The 12,587-nt window shown below is 40.9% G+C and overlaps 1 protein-coding gene across 6 annotated transcripts in view; it reads right to left on the bottom strand.

The window, feature by feature from the left end:
* Window positions 1-12,587, bottom strand: part of CHD6 (chromodomain helicase DNA binding protein 6) — a 214,176-nt gene that overhangs the window by 197,306 nt on the left and 4,283 nt on the right. For 2 of the 6 annotated variants that reach the window (XM_063633846.1, XM_063633845.1), the window contains exon 2: window positions 7,616-7,727. The exons of the other annotated variants lie outside the window; for them this stretch is intronic. The gene's annotated coding sequence lies outside the window, so the exon portion shown is untranslated. The remainder of the gene's footprint in view (window positions 1-7,615; window positions 7,728-12,587) is intronic. 6 annotated transcript variants of the gene reach the window in all.

The raw sequence follows: 12,587 nt of genomic DNA, 5'->3' as shown, positions 1-12,587 counted from the left end.
ATGGGATCTGCCAGGAAAGGTATGCTCCTGAAGCTATGGTATAGCAGATATGGTCCCAGAAGCAGTGGGTTCACTCACTTCAAGGGAGGATCTTTAATGCCCTGCATTTATATAAATGTCAGAACAAGTAACTGTGCAACCCCGAACAAGTGACTTTACCTCCCTGTGCCTCAGTTTCCTCACTGGTAAAATGGAGGTAATAACAGAACCCAAAATTTCATGTGGTGTTAAAGGATTAAATGAGATGATACAGTGCCTGGCATATCGTGAGCACTCAATAAATGTTTGCTCCAATTATTTCACTGCTCTGGGATGGGACAGGGATCCCTCAGTTTTATTTGGTCCTGTCATATTCCTGCCCTACCTGGCGCTGGCGCCAAATCTCTTCTCTGAGCCTCTCCACCCTGGCTTCCTTGCTTGCACAGCTGATTACCCTCACCACATAGGGCCTCCCTCTGGCCATGAACACAACCCAACAAAGCAAAGCTACACCGCATTCTTTAGTCCCTCTCCTCTTCCACTCTCTTAATGAAAACTTAGTTGTTTCCTATTTCATTTCCTTGGTGCTCTATCTCCTTTTGGTTAGCAGATTAATGAGAGCAAACGGATCAAATACCCATGTCCCTACAGTCACTCTCTCAAAGATTCTCATGAATAAACTCAGTTAAATAGAGTAACATGAATTACAAGAATTTCAGGCTCTACTGTCTAATGAGACAAAGCTTCCTTTCCTCTACCCCCTCCTCTCCCTCTTTCTTCCTGGCAAAGAGAAGAGGGGATGCTGGCACCACAAACCACAAAAGGAAGGTGCTCATTTCACCTTCCTATGAGGCAAGCCCCTTGGTTGACCACCAGAGCAGTTTTACCTGTAGGCTTACCCCAGCCTTCATCTCACACCAAGGAGTAAAACTGCCAGTATGCTCAAGTTTAAGGGTGTTTAATGAAACACAGTCCAGTGACTGCAGTGAGCACAGTGGTTCAAGGCTGGGTGCTGGCCTGCCTTTCTTGCCTCCCTGGTGGACAGTCTCTAAACCAGCTGTTCCTCTGCACTGCTCCTTGCACTGTCATGCTTTTACAAGTCAGTGGGGTCATCACCAGCAATTTTTTTATATTAAAAAAATACAATTTTAAAAGGACAATTTTATAGCATGTAAATTATATTTCAGTATAACTGTTTTCGGAGATGGGGTCTCATTCTGTTGCCCAAGCTGAATTGCAGTGGCATGATCATGGGCAATCCTCCTACCTTTGCCTCCCAAGTAGCAGGATCTACAGGTGCACACCACCACACCTGGCTAATTTTTTAAATATTTTGTAGAGACAGGGTCTCAATATGCTGACCAGGCTGGTCTCGAACTCCTGGGCTCATGTGATCTGCCTGCCTCATCCCCTCAAAGTGCTAGGATTACAGGCATGAGCCACTGTGCCTGGCCAAAACTATTTTTAAAAGATTAGAGAATAGAAAATCGAGTGCATCACAAGTGGTGAGAGTAAATACTGAATATTAAAATATTTGAATAATGCTGGGCGTGGTGGCTCATGCCTGTAATCCTAGCACTTTGAGAGGCCAAGGTGGGTGGATCACTTGAGGTCAGGAGTTTGAGACCAGCCTGGCCAACTTGGAGAAAACCCTGTCTCTACTAAAAATACAAAAATTAGGTGGGTGAGTGGCAGGTGCCAGCAGTCCCAGCTCCGTGGGAGGCTGAAGCTTTGAACCTGGGAGGCGGAGGTTGCAGTGAGCCAAGATCATGCCACTGTATTCCAGCCTGGGCAACACAGTGAGACTCCATCTCAGAAAAGAAAAAAAAAAAACACTTTGAATTAACAATGCACACATACACACATCTGTGTGTACTAGGCACAATATAGTGTTTTTATCACTGTGAGTTACGGTCGCAAGATTACAAAACTCTAGTTTCAGCAGTCAGGAGCTGGCCTAAGGTAAATTCCTTGTACAAGGAGAGCTAGCAAACCCTTTGGAATGCTTCATTTCAAGGCATTAAGGTTGAGAAACACTGAATTAAAAAAATTCATTTTGGGACGGGCGCGGTGGCTCACACCTGTAATCCCAACACTTTGGGAGGCCAAGGCAGGTGGATTGCCTGAGCTCAGGAGTTGGAGACCAGCCTGGGCAACATGGTGAAACCCTGTCTCTACTAAAATACAAAAAAATTAGCTAGGTTTGGCGGTGTGCACCTGTAATCCCAGCTACTTGAGAGGCTGAGGCAGGAGAATCACTTGAACCCAGGGGAAGCAGAGGCTGCAGTGAGCTGAAATCGTGCCACTGCACTCCAGCCTGGGCAAAAGAGCGAGACTCAGCCCCAAAACAAAACAAAAAAAAAAGAATTCATTTCATGAAGGCTAACTCCCAAGATTCTACATCCAGCTGGAAATGACAGGGTTAGCAAGGCCTTACCCTGGGTTCACCTATTCCCGTGTGTGTGTGCGCATGCGTGTTTGTATAGGAAGAGTGGGGGTGGGTAGTAGGGGGTGTCAGGGAGAACAGGAGCTGCTAAAGAACGTGATCCTCATGTTCCTAGGCCCCTGGTTAAATATCATCTCATTCTCCATCCCATGTTTAACAATCCAACCAGTGCCCAGGTTTACACAAAAAGATGCTGAGTTCAGTTTTGCACTGGGACAGGCAGGTGGAGCTGCTGAGTGTGTGGCTGGAAATAAAGGTTTAGATCACAGGAGAGGGTGGGGATGGAAAAATAGATTCTAGAGTCATCAAAAGTTGAAAAAACAAGAAAGAATAGCCTGCCCAGGAAGGAGTATAAAACTAGAAGGACATAAGACCAATAAGATATGACTGAGGAATAGTTAAAGATTAGAGGAGCCCTTAATGGTTTTTCAAAAATTAAAACCCCAGGAACTACATAATGACTGGTCATGAAAATCAGTGGTCCTCAAGGAATAGCAGAAGATTCCTAACTCTTCAGGTTGCAGATGTCTTAGAGTTGGCTATGAAAATCACTTCCTAGTCTCATTAATACTATCACAATTTCTTAACTAAGCATGCGGGTGACTCAAATGGCCTTAATCCTAAAACGGAAAATAACTGTCCAGATAAAGCCTCTCCGAGTCTCAGGAAGATGTGAACAAACAGGTCTGCACTGGATGTGAGGTTCCACTTTAGAACTCTGCCACCCATCTTCTCTAAGAAGACCAATTCCCCACCTGTGGTGGGGAGCACAGAAAGAGGTAAGCAGGGAAGAAGGCTCAGGAAGCTGGGCCACACCATTTTCCAAGGGTTTTCATTTCCATTTCTGGAATCTTAGGACTACCAGGTCAAACTAATTGATACTGAAAGGTATGGGCACATGACAACGTAACACAATGCAGGATCCTTGACTGGATCCTAATGGGGGACAAGGAGTTGGGGGTGGGGAGGCTACAAGTAACATTTTCATGGGAAAATTTTAAAAAGGACTGCATATTGGGTTTTACATCAAGTTTCCTGAGTGATATAATTACACTGTGATTATTCTGTGTAGGAGAATGCCTTTTTCCTTAGGATAAATACGTAAAGTATTTAGGGGTGAAGCATTACAGTGTCTGCAAGTAACTCTCAAATGGTATTGTCAAAAAAAAGTGCATATATAGAGAGACAGAAAGTTATAAAGCAAATTTGTCAAAATGTTAATAACAGGTGGTTCTAGGTGAAGGGGAGATGGGTGTTCATAGTACTGTTCTCATACCTGTCTGTAGGTTTGATACTTTTCAAGATACAAAGGAGTATAAATCCTTTAAGTATAAAAAACATTTTTAATTCCTACAGGTTCCAACTCCCTTCCATTAGAATGGAGAACAAAGAGTTGACTCAAAAATGTCTCAAAACATTCTTTAATACTATTCCCATTCACAAATAAATGAATTTATTTGCCAAAGAGAAACTAAATTTCAAGCGCACAAACCAAGTCAGCCTCTATACCACACTGAGTTCCTGAGTTATTATATAAATTAACAGAAGTTAGGTGTTATTTTTAACGTAAACCTTCCATATGTTGTTGGATACTTCACCTGAATTCTTTATTTTAAAGGGAGTATTAGTACTAAGGAGTTTTACACAAATGCCAAGGGTTAATGGCAAATTTACTTATTTGTGCTAACATAGAGAGACAGCATGGATAAACCATACGTTAAGACTTATTGTGTAAGACTTATTGTTTTAACTAGTAAATTTTAATTTTAATCAGAACTATCAGTAAAATTGACAAAAAAAAAAATTTCATCTCTATCCACTCTCATTCCTAAAGAAGATTCTATTTAATAACAAAAAGGAAAGAAGTGAAATGAAAATATCCAAAGTACACAAGTATGAATACTTGACCAAAGGAAAACTGACTTTAATGCAGGCAAATAGTTTTTGAGAACCTACTATGTACAAATCTCTATGAGGAATTAAAAGTACAAAGAATGGGCCTTGCACCAATGAGGACCACAATTTTGTAGGAAAAGACAAACATTTAGAACACTGAAGGAAAAGAATAATGGTTGACTCTGTCTCACCTTGTCCCAGCTGCTAATGCTTCAATTCAAAGACTTATCTCGGCAGGGCGTGGTGGCTCATGCCTGTAATCCCAGCATTTTGGGAGGCCGAGACAGGCGAATCACGAGGTCAGGAGTTCGAGACCAGCCTGGCCAACATGGTGAAACCCCGTCTCTACTAAAAATACAAAAAACTGGCCAGGTGCGGTAGCTCACGTCTCTAATCCCAGCACTTTGGGAGGCCGAGGCGGGCAGATCACGAGGTCAGGAGATCGAGACCACCCTGGCTAACACGGTGAAACCCCGTCTCTACTAAAAATACAAAAACAAAATTAGCCAGGCGTGGTGGCAGGCGCCTGTAGTCCCAGCTACTCAGGAGGCTGAGGTGGGAGAATGGCGTGAACCCAGGAGGCGGAGTTTGCAGTGAGCTGAGACCGTGCCACTGCACTCCAGCCTGGGCAACGGAGCGAGACTCTGTCTCAAAAAAACAAAATTAGCTGGGTGTGGTGGCAGGCGCCTGTAATCTCAGCCACTCAGGAGCCTGAGGCAGGAGAATCACTTGAATCCAGGAGGTGGAGGTCGCAGTGAGCAGAGATTGCACCACTGCACTTCAGCCTGGGCAACAGTGCGAGACTCCATCTCAAAAGAAAAAAAAAAGACTTATCTCCTAGTCAGTCCACTGCAATAGACTCTGAATTCCTTACTCCATCAGGCCCCTCTAAAAGAGTAGTTCTCAAACTCAGGTAAACACTGGAATCACCTGGGAAATTATCAAAAATCCAATATCTGGGCCTCTCCTTCAGAAAATCTGATTTTACTGTTTGTAGCCTGGGTACTGGTAGTTTTATAAGCTCTTCAGGTGATTCTAATACACAACAAAGTTTCAGCACCACTCAATCAACTTCTGCTGCCGGAGTGTAAAGTACAAACCACTCCCCTGCATTAAAACCTCTGATGACTCCTCACTGCCAACACAAACCCAAACAACTGACTATGATCTTTAAAGCCTTTCTTAACATCTCCAACCTATCCCTCCCTCCAGCCCCTCACCTACCAGTATTCCACGGCTTTCCACCATACTCCAGCCAGAATGAACTTACCATTTGCCTCTGAGCCCCCAGCAACATATTTCTTATGCATAAAAGGCTCTCCAAACTCATGAACACTAATCTCAGTCTCTGATTATCAAACTCCAAATCAATTTTCAAGTACCCATTTAAAAGGTCTTCCTTTCAAAAGCCTTAACCTACTTCCCTGGCTTAATGGTTGATCCTTCTTCTTGAGTCTTAACAAAATTTGGACATAGCTCTAATCTGACATTGATCATGATGCTTGTAGTGGCAGTTTACCTTTCTGTCTCTTCTAACACAAAGTGCATTCCACAAAGGGAGAGATCGTGTGCATTCCCCAGGCACATGAATGACTGAAACACAATGAATTTTCAATAACTCTTTGCTAAATAAATGGGCATCACACATTGTTGAATAAATGAATAATATAAGAAAAGACAAAGGCAATTCAATATGAAATGCCAAATTAGTTACAGAGGAAAAATCTAACTCAAGAAGTGCTGTGGGGAGAGAGATTCCTTCAAGCTGATATGGGAAGAGAAGGCTCCATGAAGACACAGGTCTTGCTCTCAAGTCTCATGGAAGGAAAATATCTGGATGGGCCAAGAGGGAGGGGCAGAAAACAATGAGCATGGGAAACAGTACAAAAGCAGACCATCCCACAGGAAAAAAAAAAAAAAATTAAAAAAGCTCAGTGCTTTAAAGCAAAGGTTTACGTGCTTACACTGTGTAACCACTACATATTTCTTTAAAAAGAAAAGGTATCTGCCTAGAAGGGACACACATCACTTCCACTGAAATGTCAATATCCAAAGCAAGTTACACAGCCATGCCCAACTTCAAGGTGTAAGAGAGAATGTAACCCTACCATGTGTCCTTAAGGAAGAGAACCAGAATACTGGAGTCCTAATGACCACACCATGAAAGAGTCTAGCACCATACCTGGCACATAGTAAGCACTCAGTGATTGACAGCTATTATTATCATGATTATCGAGGGATCTGGGGAAAAAATCTATCCTAATAACCCTAAGTCATATAAGCACATGTGAAAAAAATCTTATGCACATTATTTACAAATAAAGCAAAGGTTAATTTACAAGCATTTCACCGTGATAAAAGGGAGGGATATGCCAAAAAGTTTCTATTAAGCAAAAAAATAGTAAACAAGATTTACCAAAATAGTACAACAAAAATGTTACCACGATATGAGAGGGGGACATGCCAAAACGTTTCTAGTAAAGAAGAGCTATTAAAATACCCATTCTTACTAATTTAAGACATGTAATATTTCACTGATAGTATCTTTATTATTTTAGAGAACATTAAAAAAATTGTGGAGCCTTTCACATGTTCACTCCTAATCTCAGAGCACACCTGTCCCATATTTCCCCCATGAATTTTTAAGGGAAATTCTCCTGTGTGGGTTTTCAGGACCCTAATCCTTGGAGGTTAAGGGAAAAGTCCTATACAGCAAAATGAGAATTGAATTCTAATCAAGGTTTGACCACGGATCAGCTCTGTGACCTCACAAATGTTTACATGACTAGGACCCCATCCCATTATGAATAATGAAAATGGATACATGTCTTCAGAATTACCTTCTAACTCTACTCTTCTGCAATCCCGACAAGATAGAAAGTAGCTTTGCTTTCAGAGAATCTAGTAATGATGGTGACCTGTGTAAGACCTGATTACACTTAAATCTGCCACAACCACACTCATAAGGGCAACAACAAAGCTTAGTTCAAGAGTAAATATGCAACACAGTCAAGAACACGCAGGGAGAGCTCTGCTACATGAAATGCTGCAGACACAAAGTACAGATAAAAATGGACACAGTATGGTTATTTTGTATGTAGCTTATGAAATCACAATATTTTAGTAACATCTCATATAGCATTCCAAGGACAAGTGGCAGTGATGAGAACAAACCTGAAGTAAGGAACCTCCAAACCTTTTAAGCTTAGGATCTGTCCAACTATCAGATCTAAATTTCAGCACACTGGGCTTTCCAATTCTTTAAAACCGCACAGCAAGAATTCAAATACATACCCAGAGAGCTGGGTGCAGTGGCATGTCTGTAGTCCCAGCTACTCAGGAGGCTGAGGCAGGAGGATCATTTGAGCCCATGAGTCTAGCCTGGGCAACGTAAGAGACCCAGTTTCTATAAAACAAAAACAAAAACAAAATACATGCCCAGAGATCTAGAACTTGACATCCTTAGAAGAAAGTCAGACAAAAAAGCCAAAGCAGCAAGTTACAAAATGTTGTGCCCCCAATCAGTGACACTTGTGTCAAAGAGAAGCACCTGCCCAGACAACCTACCGCCAGTCACTGCTTTGTGAGTATACAACCACCCTTACAACAGAATTAATGAGAAAACAGTGCTGATCTGTAATGAACACCAAGGAGAGACTATATAGCATTAACTCATGCCATAAACAAAACAGATACTGCTGCATTATAAATTTTGCTATGCTGGCAGCCCTATCTATGATTTTTAAGGAACCTTCCAATTCTAATGTTCTGTGAGTCTATAAACCACATAGGACACCCGTTACTGTCTTTCATGCTTCAACAGTCACTGCCTAAATGACTAACAATTTCCTGCTTGAAAATCTAAAACCTAGTAAATATATCTAATAAAACTGCTGTATGATTAGACTCACTTTGTTATGACTGGACAGCATTTTTAAAGCTACAGCTCTACATGTGGATCTGTGTTTACTTTTTTTTCTTTTTTCTTTTTTTTGAGATGGAGTCTCACTCTGCCACCAAGGCTGGAGGGCAGTGGCACGACCTTGGCTCACTGCAACCTCCACCTCCCAAGCAATTCTCCTGCCTCAGCCTCCCAAGTAGCTGGGATTACAGGCATCTGCCACCAGGCTTGGCTAATTTTTGTATTTTTAGTAGAGTCAGGATTTCACCATGTTGGCCAGGCTGGTCTCGAACTCCTGACATCAAGTGATCTGTCCACCTCACCTCCCAAACTGTTGGGATTACAGGCATAAGCCATTGGTGCCCGGCCTATGTTTATTTCTACAGTAATTTCCTTCTTCTTGTCAATCACAATATAATTTTCAATTTTGCAATAGATTTCGATGAATATACTAGAATCAATCTTATCATTGATTTTTAGGAGTTTAAAACTCGTATTCCCCATTTACAAGTAGATGGGGAGAGGAGACGGAGAAGAATATGCAACCCCGAATGAACCAAAGAAATTGCTTCTATTAACAAATCAATTTTTAAATATATTGGAAAGGGAAGAGAGGATAAGACTCAGTCTTTCAAGGGAGGCTTGGTAAATGTTATTCTAAAAAAACAAGATTCCCTTTATAAAGTTAATTTATAGGTCGGGCGCGGTAGCTCACGCCTGTAATCCCAGCACTTTGGGAGGCCGAGGCGGGCAGATCACAAGGTCAGGAGATTGAGACCGTCCTGGCTAACACGGTGAAACCCCCTCTCTACTAAAAATACAAAAAATTAGCCGGGCGTGGTTGCAGGCGCCTGTAGTCCCAGCTACTCGGGAGGCTGAGGCAGGAGAATGGCCTGAACCCGGGAGGCGGAGCTTGCAGTGAGCTGAGATCGCGCCACTGCACTCCAGCCTGGGCGACAGAGTGAGACTCCGTCTCAATAAATAAATAAATAAATAAATAAAGTTAACTGATAGATAAACCTGAAATACTTTGTATGGTAAAAATATCCATTACTGGTCTAAAGTAATGGGAACCCCTATAGCCAGTAGTTTTTATTGAGAACAGGAGAACTACAGTGTTATACTTAAAAGCTGCCTGCCTATCTTCAATCTTAGTGTGAAAGAAAAAAGCTTCAAAAGTCATGTTGAAAGACATCATGCATGTTAGTCATAGACAGGAAGGGTCATAAGTCCCTGCTGGAACAGCTACCTTGCTTTTTGTAAAGCCTTACAAGACACATCTAAATTTGTTCTCTGATCTTACTATTTTCTGAACATTCAAATCAACTTTCAGATAAAAATAAAGAGGCAAATATAAATAGGTAAATAACTATCAATTTTTATTATACGGCTTGCTTAGACTCATTTTAGGTTAAAGGACAATCTTGTTTCCTATTATATTTTCCTTCACAGACACAGAAAAAAATCCACCTTTGCTCCGAAGAGGGTAAAAATGCTAAAGGGTCTAGAGCTGTGCTGTCCAATACTGGTACGACTGGCCATGTGTGGCTATTTAAATTTAAGCTAATATTAAATAAAACTTAAAATTCTCATCCTCAGTCATACTAGCCACACCTTACGGGCTTGAAAACCAACAGTGGCTAGTAGTTCCCGCGCAGATACTGGACACCTCCATCATAGCAGGAGTGCTGATCTAGAACAATGTTTCTCAAATTTTGATGTGCACAAAATCATCAGCATAGCTTGTTAAAACACAGACTCCTGGGAACCCCAGGTGGTCTATTTCAGTAGGTCTGGAATGGGGCCTAAAAACTTGCATTTATTTTTTTTTTTGAGACAGAGTCTCACTCTGTCACCTGGGCTGGAGTGCGATGGCGTGATCTCAGTTCACTGGATCTCAGTTCACTGCAACCTCCACCTCCCCGGTTCAAGCGATTCTCCTGCCTCAGCCTCCAGTGTAGCTGGGATTACAAGCACATGCCGCCATGCTTGGCTAATTTTTGTATTTTTAGTAGAGACAGGGTTTCACAATGCTGGCCAGGCTGGTCTTGAATTCCTGACCTCAGGTGAGCCACCTGCCTCAGCCTCCCAAAGTGCTGAGATTACAGGTGTGGGCCACCGCACCTGGCAAAACTTGCATTTCTAACATGCTCCAAAGTAATGCTGAAGTTTCCCAACACTTTGATTAGTGAAGAACTAGTTTTTGGTTTTGCTCTTTCCCAATCTATGGCCAAGACTTTCATAAAACACCAGAAAAATGAATTTCCAGGAAAAAATAAACAAAAAAGGACTACAATTATAAACTAATTGTTTTTATAATTAGATTCAACAAACCATTTTTCTAACCATCTGCTATAAAAGCATCTACATGCTTCTTTTCAAGTTCCGTACTCACCTTGTCAGACAGGTAAGCAGCCCACAGACCTGCAGGAATCTGTAGACTACTTTCAGTAACCTGATCCACAAGAGCTTATTTTTTTACATTTTTACACTTATCTTTCTGGAGCTGGTCATTAATGACCTCTTTCATATCCTCTATTATTTCCTCAATGCATTTTTACAACTCAAGGCAAAACTGTTAATTCCATTAAGCAAAATACCCCTAAATCCCTTAAGTGATATTATACCAGGTTTGCTTAAAGAAGCAATCTAATGGTGTCATCACTTACAATGTGATCTGATTCTATCACAGGATCAACAATAATGATGGCTTAACTTTTTCATGCAAGCCCATAGTTGAATTTAGACTGCCAGCAGTGCAAGAATTGCTAAGCCAAAATACACAATGAGCTATAATAAAGTCTCTGTGTTAAATTATGTAAAATTCTTTCCGTAAATAAAATCTATGATCTAGACTTAGCTTACCAGACATAATCCTTCAAAGTATTTCTTAGAATACTGATGGTTTTTCTTGGACCCAAAGTAGAGTCCAGATATATTTCTTTACTCATATACACTTAAGGAAGGAACGAACCAAATAATCAAGTCAATGCCCTTCGCCATCTGCCTAAAGCTTAGGTATTTTCCCTAATCTAATTATTATTATTTATTATTAAACAAAATAAACTGATTTTTCTTCTATTCAACTTCTGGTCTGGCCCAACAAAAAAATCTCCAGAATAACTTTAAGTTTGACCACCTCCTAGAGTTATTCTTAGAATTTTTTTGTTACTCTAATATTGTTTTGGCAATTTGCTTGACTTATTAAGTAAATAATAAGGCTCTGAGAACTTTAATATAAAATCCTTTTTATATAGTAACACCTGGTTTTATACGTATGTTCTCTGTAAAATTTTTAGCAGTCTAAAAATAAGCTTTTATGTTCAACTACACATTATTTTAAGGAAGAACTCCACTAAAAATTAGCACTAATGGAAGTTGCAAAGCATTTCATAAAAGACTGGGGAATATAAAAAAAAATGGAGGGCTTCTTTTAATTATTCTTCTTCAATGTAAGAAAGAAAAACCCTTCTCCTCCTAACATATTGAATGAAGCAACAGCAGAATTAGTAAGAAGCAGTATTCAAAGCAAGAAAATGTCAGGCGCATTTGCCATGGCCACCCCTCTAGTCCCATCTGCAAAGGCAGATGTGTGAAAACGAGAGGCCGAGGACCCTCTGAGCCCCCATGTCTCCCATTCCAACCTTTAACTCTATCAGGCCGCAAGGGCAAGGGCAAGGAATGACTTCCATATGATTATGTGATCACAGCGAGGGAAGAATTTGGGGGATAACCCCAGGGAATGCCTGAATGCTGCCAGAGGGATGCAGTTCTTCCCCAAGCCCAGGCCAACTGATCAAGGCTGAGATTGTAGAACCTGCTAAAGGACAAAAAAGGTCCAAAGAAGTCAGCATCCAGGCAGAAGATTTTGTTCATGCAAAGCAGTTGTTCTAGAATGACCTAAATTAATGACCCTTAGTATTTTTTGTATGCTGGTGGAAAGGTATGGCGGTAGAGGTATGAGAGTCACAGATCTGTTTGAGAATCATAAAAACACAATGGATTGTCCGTCTATAAAATACGCAGACGCAAACAAAAATTTGCATACTATTTTGGGGTGTTCACAGACCAGCCAAAGACTCCCTAGGGGTCCATGAACTGCAGGATAAAAAGCTTAAACCTTTAGGTAGGAACTAAAGATGTCTGTTACTACAGCAGCTGGAACTTTTAACCTGAAGCCAGGCTTTTACATAAAAACAATCTTAGAGTTTAAAAAAAAAAAAAAAATCCAAAACCAAAATACCTTGGTCACATAGTATGTAAGAAAATCCAAAATATATTAAAAACTTAACTACTTGATAAAGAATGACATATTTGATCCATAAAATGCGATCAGCGACTATCCCTTACAAGTATCCTTAATAA

Source organism: Symphalangus syndactylus, chromosome 24 (genome assembly GCF_028878055.3).
Source record: "Symphalangus syndactylus isolate Jambi chromosome 24, NHGRI_mSymSyn1-v2.1_pri, whole genome shotgun sequence".
NCBI lineage: Eukaryota > Metazoa > Chordata > Mammalia > Primates > Hylobatidae > Symphalangus > Symphalangus syndactylus.
The sequence above is the reverse complement of the archived record's forward strand: the minus strand, read 5'-3'. Positions and strand labels throughout refer to the sequence as shown.